Source organism: Saccostrea cucullata, unplaced genomic scaffold (genome assembly GCF_032062105.1).
Source record: "Saccostrea cucullata isolate Sc308-1 unplaced genomic scaffold, CSIRO_AGI_Scuc_v1 ctg3778, whole genome shotgun sequence".
Classification (NCBI taxonomy): Eukaryota; Metazoa; Mollusca; class Bivalvia; order Ostreida; family Ostreidae; genus Saccostrea; species Saccostrea cuccullata.
Window position 1 is genome coordinate 770 of NW_026932393.1, and position 21,261 is coordinate 22,030.

The 21,261-nt window shown below is 33.8% G+C and overlaps 1 long non-coding RNA gene and 1 pseudogene across 1 annotated transcript; one reads left to right on the forward strand and one right to left on the reverse strand.

Moving 5' to 3' along the window:
• Positions 1–6,022: 6,022 nt before the first annotated feature.
• Positions 6,023–7,172, reverse strand: LOC134235025 (protein IMPACT homolog; annotated as a pseudogene).
• A 7,589-nt stretch (positions 7,173–14,761) lies between these two features.
• Positions 14,762–15,575, forward strand: LOC134235026 (uncharacterized). The gene is made up of 3 exons (XR_009985313.1): positions 14,762–15,016; positions 15,259–15,349; positions 15,515–15,575. It is a non-coding gene; the product is annotated as an uncharacterized LOC134235026 (long non-coding RNA).
• The last annotated feature ends 5,686 nt before the right edge of the window (positions 15,576–21,261 follow it).

The following is a 21,261-nucleotide window of genomic DNA, read 5'->3' on the forward strand; positions in this document are numbered from 1 at the left end:
CAATAGTACAAAAATCCATTTAGATATCTATAACTAACTAATGTAAATCCTTAAAATTAGCATATAATTACATTTCATCATAGTAATAGATGATTTTTTTTGAAAATACGTTTCAGTTTATTTTTTGCCAGTGCCTTTCGTATTTCATATATTTACAACTTTGTAATAACAAAACTTTTTCTATAAAAATTCCTCCTATAATCCTCTTTATTAGGATATCTATATATACTTAATTTTGGAACACTTTTATATTTACCAGCAAAAATAAATTGTTTTACAGTAAGTATTATAAAGTTTTGTAATTTACATATATTCCTTTCTCGTATTTACCAAAAAGTATTCCTATTTTATCAAACAACAATGTATCTCAATTTTTTCCAAAACCCATTCTTCAATCCTACACCATAAATCTTTTACTTTGAAACATTCTACAAACAAGTGGTCAATTGTTTCTATGTGGTCAATTTAAACAGAACTGATTGGCTCTCTCTTATATTTATAAATATTTTATATATATCTTTACACCCTTTATTACTTTTATAAACATGAAAGTTACATTTGGAATATTTGGTCCAATAACCTTTAATCTTTTAATGTCCTCTATTCTTGCATACTTCAGTCTTTTTAATTTAATATAGCTCTACTTAAGACCATTTTATTCAACAAAATGTGTTTTCACTTTAAAGTTTACTATGGTATCAATGCAGAAAAAGTTACCATCATTATCAAAAAGGTCATTTAAAAAGACAAAGCCTTCATCAAAATAGCTTTAACAGAAAAAAAGATTTTCTGTTTATCATTATATGTAGGTTATTCCATATATGTTCTAGTAACACGTTTGTTTTCTTGGTTTATATTTATAAGTCTTACCGAGGAATTGTTTGTTAAATTCTTTGCTAAGTTTAGAATGTAATCTGAGCCCCTTATCCACATGCTTTCAATGTCTGCTTTTAGTTCAGCTTTAAACAATGTTACCCATTTTGCATCTGAGTTAATTAGTCTTCTAATCAAACTTGATTTAAGTGCAGAAATAAATTCTGTGTAATCTACCATTTTCAACCCTCCATATTTATAGTCCTGAATTATAACATTCTTCTTTATCTTATGAATTTTACTATTCCATAAAAAGTGAAAAAACTCTGTCTCAAACATTTTTAGAAATTCGGGTTTAGGATTTGGTAGTGTAAGAATCAGATGATTTAGTTTTGGTATTATAAGAGTTTTAATTACTGTTAATCTACAAATTTGGGTGAGTTTTCTCATACTCCAACCACATAGCAGGTTTTTTATATCAGTTAATTTTGATATGTAATTTAATTCAAGCATTTCCTCCAGATTAGCTGAAAATTTTATTCCTAGCAGATCAAAATTTGAATTATCCCAATCAAGCTTCCACAGAGAATGGTGAAAAAACTTCCTTGGATATTTCTTACTTCCAATCCAAACCATTTTTTTTAAGAAGTTAATTTTTAAACCTGAAATATTTGCAGAATAATCGAGTTCTCGTAGAATACCATCCATTGAGGTAGGTGAAGCATCTGAAATAAGGGATGTATCATCAGCATATTGTGAAAGTTTATATTTTTCGCCTTCCATTGTTATGCCTTTAATGTCTTTATTATTTCGAATAAGAATTCCAAGTATTTCTGCACAAAACAAAAAGAGATATGGTGGAATTGGGTCACCTTGTCTACAGCCTCTTTGAGGAAATATATAGTCTGAAATAACACCATTTTGTATTACACATGACTTAATACCACCATAGAAGGTCTCAATCCATTTTTTAATGGAGGGCCCAAAGTTGAAAGAGTCCAATGTTTGATATATAAATTTCTATGAGATTGTATCAAATGCTTTTTCAAAGTCTATAAGCATTAGTAAACCAGGTCCTTGATTAAATTCTGTATAATGCATCAAATCATACATTAATCTAATATTCTCCCCTATAAATCTGCCTTTTATAAATCCAGTTTGGTCTCTTTTTATTAATTTATCTAATTTTGTTTTCATTCGTTCAGCAAATACAACCTGAAGTTATTTTATAAACTATATTTAGTAGATTAATTTGCCGCCAGTTTTTTAAAAAACTGTTTTGGTTTTCCTGATTTCGGAATATAAGTTATAATTCCAAGATCATATGAATTATTTATTGCTCTTGTAATAAAAGAACCTAAATCTTTCCCCCAAAAAAAAATTGAACAAGAGGCCCATGGGCCGCATCGCTCACCTGAGAATTTTTTTGCAATATTGTTCTTTACCAGATTTCCCCCTTGTAATACATATTGTGACCCCACCCAAATGATCATGATTTACACAGTTTGAAATCTACACTACCCAGGATGCTTCCACATAAGTTTCAGCTTTTCTGGTCCAGTGGTTCTTGAGAAGAAGATTTTCAAAGATTTTTCCTATATATTTCTATGTAAAAATTTGATTCACCATTGTGGCCCCGCCCTACCCCCGGGTATCATGATTTGAACAATTTAGAATCTACACTACCCCAGGGTGCTTCCACATCTGTTTCAGCTTTTCTGGCCCAGTGGTTCTTGAAAAGAAGATTTTCAAAGATGTTTCCTATATATTTCTATGTAAAACTTTGATTCCTCATTGTGGCCCCGCCCTACCCCCGGGGGTCATGATTTGAACAATTTAGAATCTACACTACCCCACGATGCATCCACATAAGTTTAAGCTTTTCTGGCCCAATGGTTCTTGAGAAGAAGATTTCCAAAAGATTTTTCCTATATACTTCTATGTAAACTTTGATTCCCCATTGTGGCCCCGCCCTACCCCCAGGGGTCAAGATTTGAACAGTTTAGAATTAACACTACCCAAGGATGCTTCCTCATAAGTTTCAGCTTTTCTGACCCAGTGGTTCTTGAGAAGAAGATTTTCAAAGATTTTTCCTATATATTTTTATGTAAAACTTTGATTCACCATTGTGGCCCCGCCCTACCCCCGGGGGTCATGCTTTGAACAATTTAGAATCTACACTACCCTAGGGTGCTTCCACATCAGTTTTAGCTTTTCTGGACCAGTGGTTCTTGAGAAGAAGATTTTCAAAGATTTTTCCTAAATATTTCTTTAAAATTTGATTCACCATTGTGGCCCCGCCCTACCCCCCGGGGTCATGATTTGAATAGTTTAGAATCTACACTACCCCACGATGCTTCCACATGAGTTTCAGCTTTTCTGGCCCTGTGGTTCTTGAGGTGAAGATTTTCAAAGATTTTTCCTATATATTTCTATGTAAAACTTTGATTCCCCATTGTGGCCCCGCCCAACCCCCGGGGGTCAGGATTTGAACAATTTAGAATCTTCACTACCCCAGCGGGCTTCCACATAAGTTTCAGCTTTTCTGGCCCAGTAGTTCTTGGGAAGAAGATTTTCAAAGATTTTTCCTAAATATTTCTATGTAAAACTTTGATTCCCCATTGTGGCCCCACCCAACCCCCGGGGGTCATGATTTGAACAATTTGAAATCTACACTATCCAAGGGTGCTTTCACGTAAGTTTCAGCCTTATTGGCCCAGTGGTTCTTGAGAAGAAGATTTTTTAATGACCCCACCCTATTTTTGTCTTTTCTTGATTATTTCCCCTTGCGAGGGGTTATGTCCCTTCATTTTAACAATTTAAATTTCCCTTCACCCAAGGATGCTGTGTACAAGTTTAGTCAAAATAGGCCCAGTGGTTCTTGAGAAGAAGTTTAAAATGTGAAAAGTTTACAGATGGACGGACAGACAGACGGACAGACAGACAGACGGACGGACAGACGACGGAAAAATTGTGATCAGAAAAGCTCACTTGAGCCTTCGGCTCAGATGAGCTAAAAACTGGCAAGTAAATCCATCGGGACCAGGACTCTTCTCATTTTTCATTTGTTTTAGGAATTTAAGAACTCCAGAACGTGTCACCGGACCTTCAAGGCTATTTGTTTCTTCTTTACTTAACTTGGGAATATCTTTATAATTTTTTAATTTTTCAAGAATATTTTCAGATTCAACATTTTCCCTTTTTTTACATAAACTTTCATAAAAAAAACTTTTGTTTCTTCTAAAATATCTTTCTGGGTAGAAACAAATGATCCATCATCTCTTTCTATTTTGGGAATTTGCTTACTGACATAGTTTCTTGATTCTAAACTAATAAAGTACTTTGATGGTTTTTCTCCTTCTTCAATCCACTTAACTTTTGACCTGATACATTGCCCTTTAAACCTTTTTTTTTTTCTAATTTCTTCTATTTCTGTTTGTTTTTCTGCAAGTTCATTTATTGACTGTTCTGTTAAATTTTGTTCTAATTCAAATATTTCTTTTTATAATTTTTTTTCTCTTTCATTTGTTTCCTTCTTTTTTGTAAGTGGAATAAGAGATTGATTTTCCTCTTATTTCCATAAGTAAAATATCAAGAAAAAGTTGATCACTAATAGTAAATTGAATATCATCATTATCTATACAGCTAGTCTTCATCGTAAAAAATACAGATACTTAACTTTGACCTCTTCAATCTTACATTTTATTTTTTTTAGCAAATTCCTTATCAGTTAGTAAAGAGTTATTAAATTTCCAGAATCCTCTTCCTTTTATGAACTTTAATTTACAACTTAACTCAACTGGTGAGTGATCAGACCAATAACTATTCTCATAAGTTGCACAAGGAGTCACAGTGAACAAAGGTTCTGATATTAAGAAAAAGTCAAGCCTAGCTTGTTTAATTGGGTTTTTTCGTCTCCATGTAAATCTTTTTAAGTTTGGATTATTTTCACAATAAACATCCTTTAGGTTAAAAGCATCCATAATTTTAAAAACTTCAAGTTTTGATTTTGGATTGTATAAATTTTCGTAGTTCATTGACTCTAACTCTTTATCAAAAATTAAATTGAAGTCACCTGCAATAACAATGTGTTGAGAGCAATTTATATCCTCTATTTCATTAAGTAAACTTAAAAAAAAAATTGTGTCTATAACAATTTGGGCCGTATATATTTATCAGTAAAAAAGGTAAGTCTTCAATGAGGACATCTAAAATAAGATTATTTCCCTCATTATCCTTAAACTGGTTACATATTGTTACTTCCCAATTATTATTAAATAAGATAGCAACTCCTCATGAATTTGATTTAAAAGAACTAAAAAAAGCTTTATACACCAACTGTGTTCTTATCATGTTCTCATCTTTTCCCACAAAAATGTGTATCTTGAAGAAAATAAACATTATATTTCTTAGCTTTAAGATTTCTGAAAACATCACCTCTTTTATCTATATCCCCCAAGCCTTGGCAGTTTACTGACAGTATTTTTATGTTATTTTCCCATGTTCCATAAATGTCTGTATGATGATAGGAATAATGCTGACCCCCAGTTGTCAAAAACAAATATAAGGGAAAAAAGTTGAAAAAAGTATGAAAAAAAAGACATGCCTCTTGTTGTTGATTAGGGGGGGGGGGGATTTTGCCAAAAACTTTTTTAAAGTTATGATAATAAATTGGAAGTAAGCACGTTTATAAAAATTAAAAAAGCTAACGGATTGTAGAGAATACTATGCACAAATACTTTTCTATTTAACAGAGATAAAGGATATGAGCATAAAAAGTTAGGATTAAAGTTTAAAAACTTAAACAATAAAAGAGAAAACTCTGGTTTTAAACAAATCATAACTTGACTATTTTATATCAATTAGATAATGTATATTTGTTTAATATTATGGAGACTATGTGCATAGATTCCCCCATTGTTATGTGGTATTTAAGTCAAATATATTATATTCACATATTATGTTAACACCAGGCAATATTTGAAATGAAAAGAAAATTGTTTACCAAATTCGAAAAACAAAACAGGAAATACCCCATTTCAAAATAAGCCGGAATAATTGGGTAAACATTAAATATTCCGGAATATTTCAATAAACACCTGATGTTTGTTTCACTTTGAAACACTGTCAACGGTAATAAGATTGGTTCAAGATAGTGGTCCACTCAAATAACAGTCGGAATTCACCTTTTATGCTAGATTGAAAGTTATCAAACTGAGACTGGTAACTTCTTTGCCGCACCGAGAACTGCTTCCTTAATGTCCGAGAAGCGACGGGGTCCGATGTTATTTCCATGCCATCTTGACACAACTACAAGTGCTTTGTTAATTTCGTTATCGGCCAGCGTTTTTAATAACAACTTACCGGCTCCATGCTCTCCATCGTCATTTGAACCTTCATGCACCACTCCATCACTACTTGAGAAACGGTAGGCGTATATATTGTGACTCGCGCTTGGCACCGTCTCGACACACATGATATCCACCAGCGATTTCTTGATCTGTTTGTAGGAGTCGACCTGCGTAGCGTGTCCTATGAACCGGTTCCCGTTTTTTCTATGGACTTTCCTGTACTAACGGCAGTATTTACCACGTCATCTGTGATCACTTCGTCTGCGGTTTGCAAGGTCCAACTTTCTCCCGGTAAATTGAGTTGCTTTGCGTGAATACAAGTTTATCCCCCTTGATTTTTGACTCGATACTGCGTTTCGCATACTTCTTTTGAACTTCGTAGAGTTGCTTTTTCCTCCCTGGATCTCTTCCGGTCGTCCCGCTGTGCTACTCATAACTGATTCTTTTTCTTTAAGAACTTTAATATGCTTCATCACAAGGTCTTTTCGTGTCTTATCACTGAATTGTAGACAGATGGGTCTCGGGAACTTTCTTTGTACATAATACCCCCCCCCCCCCCCTGCAGAAAAATTGGTTTATTCGGAATTCTTAAACTGGTGTCTCTTCCATCCCCATTTCGGAGATGAAAACATTTCTAAGAATTTGGCGAGATTTTCCGGGACTTTTTTTCTGGACTTTTTTCCTCTAACCCACTGATAATAATATTGTTCTCCATTGATCTTGATTTGAGGTCGATAATTTGATTATTTTGCGTGTTCACACGATATTCAAGCTTAACTACGTAATCCCTGGTCTATTTAATTCTCTCTCCATTTTCTTCTGATTGTCCTGCAACTCTGTTACGAGGTAGATAGTATCATTGGCCTGCTCCTGGACATTCTCTAGCCTCTCCTGAATACCGTTTTTCGCTCTAATTTCGTTTGTAATGTCGTCAAGATACTCACCCTGACCATCGAGTTGTAACATGAAGTTAGCTAGCATTGTCTGTATGCTGGAAATGCCCTGCATAATTTCTCTAAAGTTGAAAACCTTCAGTTTTCTGTTTACCTTGTTCATCTTGTTCCATTAACAATTCACCCGTATTATCTGTATTGTTCAACGCTCGTTTTTGAGAGATCTTCGCCGTTGTGAAGACAATATAACACTGTATTTAGGTATACGAGTATCGCTCACCGTTTAACGGTTAAATGCCACTTACCGAAAGGTTTACCAACTCTCTGGTGTATCTATTTCTTTCTGTATGCTACTTAAATCTGCACATAACACACAGAAGAATGTCTTGATTAATATCACTGCATTTTAAATTTCAGAGTTTCACTAGGAACTTAATAGTTTCTGAATGAGAAAGCATTATCATGTATTTCAGGCAAATTATTAATTTTATGTATATATGCTATTGATGAAATAAATGACACGATAGATGATGCTGCATTACCTTCGGCAAATAAATAAGAGATGAACAAAGCCAAAATTTCCTGAGAGAAGGGAAGATCATTACTCAAATCAAATTTGTTTGCAGAATTTCTATGAATAGACCATGTCCGTTTATATGTTTGAGTGGAAGCTGGTGCCAATGTTGAAGTCAACAGGTTCCTCAAAACTGGTTCTAAGGGGTAATGTGTCGCATCCTTAGCCATAGGTACACCTATGTCGGCGCAAACTGTTAAAAATACCCACTCTGTAGTACTGAGTCATGAATTTAATTCCTAATTTTTCTTATGCTTTCCACTGAAGTGCTGTACTAAACCTTTCAGATATACGACAGGAAGAACTGCAACCCATCTGAAGACATGTGTCAAAATACCAATGACAATGCCAAGTGAAACCAAAGTATTCAAACTGTTATTACTGTAAATTGATCATTCGAAATGCACTCGAAATATCTGTTTTGCAACAATATGATCCTTTCCCACACTGCTTAATGTTTTGAATAGCATCCTCTATAGAAGAATATTGAACAAATGACTCTCCCACGGGTATGCCATCATTGACAGACTTACCTTCCGGATATAACAAATGATGGATCATACGGTACTCACCCTCCATTTTCTTGCTAACTAACCTAAAGGGGAACAATTTGAAATTGGCAGTGGTTTTTCTTGGAAAAGACCGTACAATACTCTTACCCAAATTTATCTCCTTTTGACCAGGTACAAGTTAAGGTTACATTAAGGAGGTGGGGCCTAATTTGTACGGAAATGTTTACTATGACGTCAGCCATAATATAAGGTCTTCAAAATACCACAGAATGAAATTATTTGCTATTTCAAACAGCTTGATAGTTGTATACTACATACAAACTTAATATTACATGCAGTTTCGGCGTTTGTTTAATCTCACACAACAGTAAAAATGTATACAAACGATGCATCGATCGCAATGCACTTGTCAATGTGACGTCATCTCGCAAAAATGACGCAGTTTGTACACAGTGAGAGGCTGATCAAGTCACATTTTGTACAATGAAAAATGTCTTTCGTTCTCAAATAAAATATTATTTGCTGTAAAATAAGAAGCCGCTAACTTAGATGCGATGTCTATTTTAGTATTTTATTTATAAACTGTACGTGCATTCTCCAGACAAGCGGTACTGTCGTGTGTTTGTATGCAGATTCTTTGAAAAAGTAATGGAAGGGCCCCAATAAATCGATTTATTGCAAGGGCATACCCTCAATGTATCTTGTCAAAATTTTACACATAAACTCAAGAACCATTAAGGTATTTGAAAAGTGCTGCGAACCTCTTGAAATCTTGCATAAAAATTAATTATAGCTATATTTAATGTTGTTGACCAGCAAAATATTCAACCTGCCGTCCAACAAATTAATTTTTAACAATTAAAAAAGGGAATCTATATAGGTTCGCAGCACTTTTCACAAACAACATATAGTGTTGAAAAGAATTATAAAATAAACTAGAAAAGAAACTCGTTGCGAGCAACGAGAGGTCTTCCGTCCGATTCTGAAAAAAGAAAACCCGCAAAATCGAGCTGAAAAAGTGATAAAACTTTTTATGGAAACAAAGGGGATTGAACCCGGGTCGCCAGCATGAAAATACAAAGCGCTTACTGTTACGCTATTGGGACCACATCTCTGAATCTATTTTTACATACTTCTGAAACAGTACATCTGTCCTAGAATAATGAAAGGCGGTCACTATTCCTAATTTTGCGTCAAACGCAACGAGTAAATCTTCGCGCCAAACTTGCTCAAGATGAACACATAGGAAATTGTTACTTGAGTTTTAACAGTAATTTTTAGGATAGATAATCTATTAGTGATGAACAGATAATACTGTTTTCTTTCCTTTATTCGATATGTATTCAACTTTTTATTCCATGCAACTCCATATACAGGCATGCCAATGTTATATTTCTGCACTATTGTCGCCATTTGTCTACTACTTAAGTCGGGTCAGGATACATTATTTCGTGCCAAAGGTCACAAGTAGTTCTTAGTGCTATTCCTTTGAAATGTTTGATCTATTTAATGGATCTGATAGCTTCAATGAAAAGAAGAAGGTGTGGTTTCCATACAAATTTTGCCCTGTGATTTTCAACAAAAATGAAACTGCTTTAAAAGTTGAAAACTCATGCTTTTTAAATAATTGTAATTCGATGCAGAAAAATCATACAAGTAATTTTTCTCACATGTGTTTTAAATGCTATTTATGACGTCATAAACATGTGCATTTTCCCGTATTTTCTTAAAAAGTTGCAGAAGACACCAATTTTCAATGGTATTTTCTTTCAGATAACATTTTCCACAGGCATCGCCCACAAAGATCTTGAGATATGTGATTTCTTTTTGAATTTTGCACAAAATATCAAAAAATAAACGTGGGCGACGGCTGTGGACACTGTTTTCTAAAGGAAAATCACCCTTGAAATGAGCCATTTAGAGGCTTTTTCTTTTGATAATAGAGAAATGCTTCTCATTAATGACGTCATATTTGCAGAATGGTAAACCTTCATGCCATATTCCTTCCTGATTTATCAGAGTCATTTATTAAACTCAAAACTTTTTGATGTCATTACATTTTTAAGGCCCAATAAAGCTAAAACCATACCTTCCTCTTAGAAATGTATGTTCTTATTACCGGAATTTCGAGCGTTAGAAAGTAAAATCACATTATACAAATATATCGTATACGGCCAAGTTATACTAAAGTTGTGAATTCAGTAAAATTTTCCACGAATTTTGTATCCTGTTTACCCCCAAAGTGGAGATGAGTTACACATTCATGAAAAGACTGGAATGTTTCACTGAAAAAAAATCACTCGCCTTCCGACGGTGAAGGAATCTGATACTCTTTATGTTCAATAACTTGCATTTATTACAAGAATATTTCTATAATCTTTAATAAACAATCTTTTATAAAAAAATGTTTTTCTTACTTTTGTCTTTTCTATTCATTTAATAAGCCTGAGAGGTAAAATAAACAGAAGTCAAGTAATACTTCAGAAACATAGTGAATATTAAGTCAGGCAAGTTTCTTGAAAAGCTATTACTTATAACCATGGTTTAGGATAAGTTTTCCCTGGTGCAAAACAAAAGACTGTAGTCATCGTATTTCCACTTGTAATCATGTTGTATTCTACTATGAGATGCAGACAAAAGCAATTTCAATAGAAGTTTGAGGAAACCTCATATTAAAACTAAAAGCAATGCAACGTAATTGCGATGTAGCAATCTAAAGAATCCTTTACTTTTCATAAATCTTTTTGGTAGAAGTTTCGTTCATCTAAACGCTAAGCTGACTTTCTAGAACCCGACTTGCTTAATGGCGGAGTTTACGAAGACCGCCGCCATCTTGGACACGCTTCAGATTTTTAAATGCGAATATCTAGTGTGCGGATTGATCAATTCTTAAATAAATTATATATTTGGCCTTTCCAGTAGGGTCTTAATTACCATTAATTATATCAAAGAAAAATATTGAAAAACAAAAAAAGTTGAAAAAGTGCACATTTTGAATTCACTTCCTGTAGCGACCGGAAGTACTGACGACGCAAACGAAGGCAAAATTGCACATCTATAACTCATGGTCTATCATCTCTAACAAGTCTCCAGATAATATATTTTGAGCCGTTTTCGAGAACATTCGAAGACAAAATTGCATTTTAAAATCAGGAAAATGCCCATAACTTTGCACTGGTAGCGAATTTTCCAAAAAACGGAATTTTATATAAAATTCATATAATGACCTATAATTCCTGAAATTTTCATTGAAATCCACCGAATAGTTTACGAGAAATCGCCTGCACAAAATTTTGTCTAAAAAAAAAAGAATAATAATAATAACTAGATGAGACCTCGTTGCAAGCAACGAGTAGGTCTTCCGTTCGATTTTTGATAAGGTTATAAAACAACTTTAAATGAAAAAAAGTGTTCAGATCAATTATTAAAGATACGTGAGAACACATTTCAGAGTGAAATCTATCAATTTCAAACAACTTCCAGTCTTTATAATTCACTTCCGGTGTGACCGGAAGTACTTAAAATGACCAATAACTCCTCTCTGAGTGTGAAAGAATCATCCCTGATAATTTCCAGCAAAGATGCTCATTTTTTGGACTACTTCCAGTTTGAAAAAAAATTACTTCCGGTGGACATAATATTGCTCGAGACACTCTATTTGCCTCCATAAGAAACATTTAAAAAAGAAAAAATAAAATTTTGCATATTTTTAAAATACTTCCGGTGGACGACGGACGTGTCGGCAACAAAAACCATATATCCTTCTGAAATCTGCGAGTCATAATCTATCATCCCTGAAAGTTTCAGGACCCAATCTCAAACCGTTTTCGAGAACACTCTCGGACAAAATGACACTTTAAAAACAGAAAAATGGCCATATCTCGCGACCGGAAGTGACGACGGCAAAATAAAAAAAAACGCATGAAGTTCGAATAGTTTCCTATCATTGCTGAAAGTTTCATGAAAAACTGTTGAGGCGTTCTCGAGAAATCGTCTGCACAAAATCGGTAAGAAAAAAAAAGAATAATAATAATAATAGTGGAAAAGAAACAACAGAATCAGTAGAAGGTCTTCCGTTGGAGACGGAAGACCTTAACTAAGATTTTTAACTTGGTTATGCCCTTGCAATATTGAAATTTATAGATGACCTCTAAACTGCAAGTATAATTGCTAAAGTCATGTGACGTCGACATCACATGACAAGTCTAAATAAAAAATATAAATGTCCCCAACATGTAGATTTAAACTACATAACATTTTTTTGATATCAGTGAATTCGTAAAAAGAATCGCCCATCCTAATAAAGTATGCACATTTTTATCTTAAAAAATCACCAATATTTCCATTTGTAACCTTAACTGTGCTGCGTAACTTTTTGCTAATAACTTCTGGTAAGTCCAGTGCTGATTTTAGATTTTTTGAAAGAGTATTTCTACTCTCCCCTGTGTAACCAATGTGGAAACCATATTGAAAACCATTAACTAAAAATTCTGTTTCTACTTTATCATACCCCACCACCAAGTACGCTAATCTACTGGGATTTACTGGAGTTGGACCCTTTTGTGGGATAGGTTTGCTTTGAGAATTTTGCATTACCTGTGTTGGCTGATGTGCAATTTCCTTGAAATGGTATTTGGGTTCTGGATTTGTCCAAGAAACGAAATGGCCGTTGAAATGATTTTTTACAAATATAGATTGGATGAAAGCTACCACAATTATAACATCTGTGCTGGAATTTGCATGATGAACCAAGCCTACAATACCTTCCAGCTTTGTGATAGGCAAAGCATGACCCCTGAGGGATTTCCTTATACGTACCAAGTGACGAACGGTCTTGTGTTAATTTGTTTGACTTTTTTTCTGATTGTTTGAGCCGAGCATTAACATATATCTCCATATGGACATCACCCCATTCTACCTCACCTTGTTCTATGAGTTCCCTGAACTCCTTATCATATTTTTTAACAACAGAGCCATATCAACATATTGTTTTGACCAAATTTTAGATTTTATTTTGTCAGAAACCGTTGCCTCTATTGGTACTGATGAGCTTACAAAACCTGATTTCTTACCTACATTTGCTGCAGGTGGAAGTTCAGTACCCACAATCTGTGAACTGTGTTCAATTACAGCGCCCGATACCAATCCTGAGATACCTGAATCCACCTACATATTTGTTATTTGACAAACTGACCCAGAAGGACCTGCTGTTAAGCTATTGCTTGATGTAGTGGAAGCATTATTTCCCCTATCTCCCCCTATATTATGAACAGATATACTCCCCTGATTTTGCAGCAGTGGTTTTATCTCTGCTAACACCTTCTCCGTGACTGACTTTGTTATGGTTTGGGTTAATGCAGCCAAGGTTTCAGGAGGAAAATCAAGAGGCTGGGTGCTTGTATCGACGGCCACAGCATCACTGGCGGTGGACCCTCTACTTCCGTTTTGTGCACGACGTGGTCTTTTCGCCTGACTTGTTTTGGACTGTTGGGCTTTATTCCTTTTGCCTGGCATAATGCTGGTAAATATACCTATGGAAATTTAAAATTAAGGAAGAAGTATGTATCCAATATATTATGTTTTGTATAAACCTAAACTGTAAAAGGCTTCGGCCTTAATTGACAATAAACAAGAATTGTAAGACCTCACTGTAGTGTAGGCCCCAACTGTAAGAGTCAGTTACATGACAACGTATTTGATCATATTGATATTTAATATTACATATTATAACCACTCTCATGGCTCAATACAATACGTAAATCTAATACAACAAACTAGAAATTGGTTAACCTTTTCTTACAATTAATTTCAATCACCTCAATGATTCTGCCGGTTTTCCATAAAACACCCTGTATCTCCTACAGTTGTTGCCAAAATTTTTTCGGAAATATAGTAAATAATAGAACCAAAAGTGTTTAGGAACAGATCCCCAAACAAAAACTTTTCCTAACAAATCATGCCAAAAACACATACAAATCATATCAAACTCACGAATACATGGTTTTGAACTATGATTTAGACATTATCCATTTAATGGATCATACTGGAATCATAGATGACAAATAAGGAAGTATGATCCTGATATGGTTTGTTTCTGGGGAATGAGTCTGCTATGATTTTCTTGCGATTCTGACATGTGTCATTAACTTAGAAAACAAAAGAACATGAGTTTGAAATAATTCGTTAACTTTAACTGCCTAAAGTTTGTGATTTTGATATGGTTTCTTAACTTTGTCTTTAAACTCCATACTAGTTACACATGATCTGTTAACTTCTCTGTTGAGAATCATGAGTTTTATATGATTTGTTAACTTTGTCAGAATTGGTTGTATGATCCTGGTATGGTGTGTTAACTTTGTCATCTATGATAGGTGAAAATGCAAGCTTTAAATTCACTCTAGCTTGGAGAATCAAACAACATGCATACATCAATAAAAGTCTTATTTAAAAGAGAACAGAAAAATTAAGTTTTAATAATTAAAATGCACACAGCATGTACAGGTATAGTTACAAAGACAATAATTTTTTTGAAGATGAATGAAATGACAAACAAATACAATAATTCATATTTAAATTAGCACACATGTATTTTGTTTAAATATCTTCATGTAATATTTGCGATGCACTCCCAATCTAACTTTGAGGCATTAGATTAGGATTGGATCACTGCTCAGTTTCAGAGTCATAGTAACCTTGTTATGCAATTCTCCTGCTGGGCAGCACGCTGTAGTACAGTAGTTTGCAGCTGATCTAGGTCAGAATTTGAATTCTGATAAACAAGATGTGCGCGTTTTCTTGTTGCCGATTTAAAAGAAAAGCCTTTGCATCATATAAGCAATAAAAATAAGTGCTGGACTATTAACTCTATACTCGGTGAGTATAATTCATTAATTTTATTATTGACCTTTTTTTAATTTCTAGTTTCTACCAGCAAGTGCATGATTTATTTTTTCTTTCTAAATGTGTAGAAGAGACATAGCAAAGCTTTACATGGATTTGAATTGAAAACTTAATTTAAGCATCAAATTGACCTCCTTGATTCAAATATTTGTTGTACATGTACATGTTAATCGTTATATAAAATGTTTATTTATAAAGATGAAATTCTTTTGCAGCTACCGACATTTCCATCTTCATGATTAACATCTGAGTTGCATTCAAATTACCAAATTCAAAAGACCCGCCTTTGGTGAAGACAAAATTTGTGTACGTAAATAATATTACATTTCAACATTATTCTTTTGGTGATTAATCTAATTCTTTTCACTAATGCAATGGGGAAAGTACTTGAATATTTCATATTTTCATGATCTAAAGATAATGATATGTTGATCGTTAAATAAATACCACTTTCTCTACGTTTCTTTTCAGGGTGCTTTTATACACATATAAAGAGCTTATATCAGAGGATAGACGTACTTCATTGGGAGCCTTTCAGTGTTTGTGATTCTGAATAATAGATCCACCACTCTACTGATTCTGTAGTAAACAAATGTTGTAATTATATGCTTTTGCAGAATCATAAATAAGCAGTGATATCAATTAGTTCCGGATTATTCTTTAAGAAGAATGGATTTCTGTGATTCTGTTCTTATAAAATTCAGTGAATAGTTTGGATAATGTTTTATATTTAAATCGTCATCTCATTAAGGAAGATCATTTGTTGGGATTATATTTATATGACGTCATGGTTCATGTGACATACATGTATGTGTATAATATTTTTCTTAATTTTTGGTAACTGAAATTATTTAATATCAAACATTAAAGAGAACTTTATTGCAAATATCAAAGTGTTTAGTTACATTGTATAAGAAGTAGAATTTTCCTATGAGTTGTTCAATTTAACAGATCATACCAGGATCATGATTTTGATACGAGTTGTTAGCTACAACAGATCATACCAGGATCATGGTTTTAATACGAGTTGTTAGCTACAACAGATCATACCAGGATCATGGTTTTAATACGAGTTGTTAGCTACAACAGATCATACCAGGATCATGGTTTTAATACGAGTTGTTAGCTACAACAGATCATACCAGGATCGTGGTTTTAATACGAGTTGTGAGCTACAACAGATCATTTCAGGATCATAGTTTTAATACGAGTTGTTAGCTACAACATATCATTCCAGGATCATGGTTTTAATACGAGTTGTTAGCTCTACAACAGATCATACCAGGGCCATGGTTTTCTTGCTAGTTGTTTAGTTTAACAGATCAAATCAGAACCATGACTCATTAGCTCATTTACATGTAAAATTTTCCTATACCGAAATCATATCAAAACCATGATTTACACATGAGTTGTTAGCATGGTCCGATAGGCTGTTTTTTTCTGTTTGGGTCTGTATTTCCCAAATTGCCGTAAGCCAATAAAACCACCCATTGTGCGACTGCAAATGCCAGTAGTAAACAGCACGAAGCCGCTGCTGATCAGTAAGAGCTATCCGCCAGATAAAACGAAAGGCTGACAAAAGTAATAAATCACCACTTTTGAAGCCGATACCCCTCGCACCGTGTCAAATTCCCAAGAAGGCTGTAATGCCTTTCCTACAGATAACTACCTGTTCGGCTGTTGTTAATTGTTTTCATCACTGCTACAAACGAGGTACTTGAAGGGCTTGTAATGTATCTAAGCGCAGTTGCAGAACAAATAAAACCTTGATAAATGAATAGTGAAAAACAACTATATGTATAAGACACAATATTATATAAACAGGATAGCAAATACAAACAGTAAAATTATACCTTCAAAAATGAAATGCGGATTTTTTTTATTATTATTATCATTATTATTATTATTATTCTTTCAAAATCTGGACCAATAAATCGAACATGATAAGGTAAATCAACTTGAAGTGAAATCGATATGAAAATCATCAAGGTAAAAGTGGGTCTAAAATGAATTTAAAAAAACCAAACTGGCTAAATGGCAAGTGCTAAAGACTGCCTGAAACTTGTACCTAGGACTTGCTTAAGGAACTGTAAAAATTCACAATATTTTAGTATTCAACTTATACCGAAAGAAACAAATTGGCAGATATTTTACCAACGAATTGTTATCTTTTTAAACAGAAAAAGGATAAACGCATCAACATGCATTTCTAGACTAATCAAATAAACAAACGATGGAAAATAAATTGCTGGGGTAAAAGTTGAAACTAAAATGAAAAGACCCGCATGGGTACAAAATGGCGAGTATAAAAGACTGCCTGAAACTTGTACTTAGGCCTTGCCTAAAGTACTGTAACATTCACAATATTTTAGTAATCAACTAATACCAAAATAAACATATTGGCAAACATTTTCCAACGATTTTCCTTCACAGACAAAGGATAAGTCTGGAATGCATTAAAATACATTCATAGGCATCAAATAAAAAACTATGGAAAAACTCGCCATCTGCAGGGTAAAAACTGAAACTAAAATGAAACAACCCAAATTGGTTGAAACTTGGCAGGTACAAAAAACTGCCTGAAACTTGTACTTAGGATCTGCCTAAAGTACTGTAAAAATTCACAATATTTTAGTAATTAACTAACCACAAAACAAACAAATTGGCTGATACTTTTCCAACGCATTTTCTTCACAGAAAAAGGATATATATACCTGTAATACATTTCTAGACATCCGAAATGCCTATCATACTGTTAAAATAACAAAATCTTGTATAATTCCAAAGAATATCTATCTGAAAACTGACGAACATTAAAAGTAACAAAATGGTGATAAACATTTATCAATTTGAAGGATATCTTTCTTCTTGCTGAAATAAAAGCCCCCCTAATACTTCTATATAAATAAACATTCCACTGACTATTCATATGAACTCCGTCGTGAACAAATTTACGACTGCAGTCTCCTTCACGGGGAGAAATAAAATAATTCCCATGTTCCCAAGATACGCAGTTTCCAAGTGCTGGCAATGCATCTCCCAATATTGCGTTTACTTTGTCTGCAATATCATTGTACCCAAAACGAACACCAAAACGTGGCAATAATTCACAAACAATTATTTTCGCAACTTTATAGCGGCGATGAATTACCTATACCACAGATTCAATTTCTGCAGCTAACAAGGTAGCGTCGGTACTAGGACTAATATTGTTCTCTCCAATCATTAGAACAACTACATCTGGATCTAAAGCAAACACGCTCTCCATATCCTTAGATATTACATCACGAACCTTTCTTCCACCCACACACCTGTACAAAACGGAATGCGTTTCTCCAAGACCAAGGGTCGCAGAATATCTAACGTCACCATGTTTCAAGAATTCATGAAAACGACGCTCAATTGAGTGTCCAAGAATGACAACTGAAATTTTACCTATTGAAGACAAAATGAAATAATTTTACTCACCAAAATCTTGATATAATAAATAACAAACTCTGAAAAAACGCCCGTCCTCCAAGGATGTAGATGGGAGAAAAGGCAGAGTAACACACCGCGTGGTCAGAATTTCATTTGTTAGATTTTGATTGGTCAGACTTTGATTGGTCACTCTCTGCCTCTCCTACCTCGGTAAGACATGAAACAAAATTACCATTACAAAGCACAGCAATACTATGTTTTAGACTTTCACATTCAAGGAGGACACTTATTGATTACAATAAAAAAAATTTTCAGTAAACTTAAATTTATTTATTGGTTTAGAAATAATTTTAGCTAAGTCTTTTGAAAAAGAAAATTATGAAAAAGATTCTATTCCTATGTAAGGCTTGTAAGGCTAAAAAAAGTTTATTTAGGCTGTACACATGGTGACTCAGCTATGTTAAGGACCGATATGGAAAATGTTACTTTAGCACCGATTTAATATGTATTACTTGAAGCTCTTTTAAAAAAATGTAACAAAGCTATCGAATACCTGTAAAAAATGTAATATAGTTATCCATAATGGATAGGATATCCATAATGGATATGGAGAGTTATATCGCATGTATCAGCGTGACTTGTGTAAAAATAAAATTGTTAAACCGAATGAAGGAAATGAGGATAGTGCAAGTGCATACAGAAAAAAAATTGATGCATGTTTAATGGTGTTTATTTCCTCTACCCAAAAAGTGCTGGGAGCTAGTCTGTGGTGTTTGAGAAGTACTGAAAACTTTGCCGAAAATGTGTATTATTATAGCTAAAAATTCCTACTTCGCTTAAACTCTGATATAAATAAAAATAATGGTATGCAGACCAGAATAAGCCCCCAGCACTTTTCAAAATATACACTTTATAAGCAAACATTGCATATTTCAGCTCAAACAAAGTAGTATATGCCCTTGCACTTTTGATGTAAATCACGAAAACACAGATTGTATTTAATAGATTTTTTGTTTGAGTTTTAATGATTATTTTTTTTATTGGAATGACATCATATTTATTTAAGCACTTTTGTATTTATTTAAACAGTAAATCTAGTCCTCTGAATCATCTGTACTGCGTCATTTTAAGGCTGATGACGTCTTATTTGACGAGATGCTTTCCTGCATTACAAATCTGTATTGCTATCAAATATAGCAATTTTACAAGATTTTATAAATAATTGATAAAATAAATTAGTCTAAGTTGTTATTTACAAATCACAATGTCGTTAATTAGTTTTTTGGGCTGTTAAATTATCTTTGACGTCATGATTAAACTTCTTTACAATGTACCATGAATTTGAACTCTGACCTTCCTTTACATAGCTGAGGAATCTAGAACTTAAGTTCCATGACTTTTAAGGCATGCCTTACCGTTTGTAGCCGCCCTGACACCGATCGATACACAAATTCATAAGATGACGTTTTCCTAATCATATGCAAAGACGAGTTAAATCTCAGGTTTTGACACAAGTTTGCATGTATACAATTGTATTGCTTTTTAAAATTTTTCAAATGTTTAATTCTTAAGTATACTCTTTCGATTACTTACTTTAAAACAATCAAAATCATTTTCTGAATAAATCTTAGAATAGTTTTTCACTTTGTTTGAATGATGGAAGAATAAATTTACAGTTATTTAATGGTCATTTAATAAATAATGCTGTTTAATTGGCGTAAAAATGGAAGGAAATGTTTGTTTTTTTTTAACGTGCTATTAGCTTAAAAAAGAATCATGAACAGTACGTCGCTTTCAATTAACAGGAAATAACATTGTTTTATACATGTAATTCCATTGCTTTTTAGCTCACCTGAGCTAAAGCTTAAGTGAGCTTTTTTAATCACATTTTGTCTGTAGTCCGTCTGTACCTCCGTATGTATGTCTGTCTGTAAACTTTTCACATTTTCGACTTCTTCTTAGAAACCACTGGGCCAGCCAAGTCCTCTTCCAAGGGGAGATAATTATGAATTGATGAAAATATTATGGGATCTTTAAAAAATCTTCTTCAGAAACCTTGGGCTAAAAAAGATGAAACTCCCGTGGAAGCATCCCCTCATGTAGTGTAAATTCGACTTTGTTCAAATCATGAGCCCCGGGGGAAGGACCGAGCCACAATGGCCGATCACAATTTTACATAGGAATATTTAGGGAAAATCTTTTTAAAATAGTCTTCTCCAGAACCCTTAGTTCAGGAAAGATGAAAGTCATACGGAAGCATCCTCAGGTAGTGTAAATTCAAATTTGTTCAAATCATGACCCCCGGGGTAAAGCGGAGCCACAATGTCTGATCATAGTTTTACATAGGAATATAAAGGGAAAATCTACTTCCCCAGAACCATTAGGACAGGAAAAATGAAACTCATGTGTAAGCACCCTAAGGTAGTGTAGATTTAAGTTTGTTCAAACCATGACCCCCAGGGGTAGGGTGGGGCCACAATGGCTGATCAAAGTTTTGCATAGGAATATATAGGAAAAATATTGAAAAATCTTCTCTAGAACAGAACCATTGGGTCAGGAAAGATGAAACTCATGAAGAAGCATCCTCAGGTAGTGTGGATTCAAGGTTGTTCAAATCATAACCCACTGGATAGGGCGGGGCCACAATGGATGATCGAATTTTTACATAAACAGGTATAGGAAAAAATCTCCAGAACAGAGAAGTTTTGTCAAAAATACATGTAAGCATCTGTAAGTAGTGGGGATTTAAATTTATTCAAAAAATTTCTGGGAGGGTGATGTCACAATGGGAGATCGAG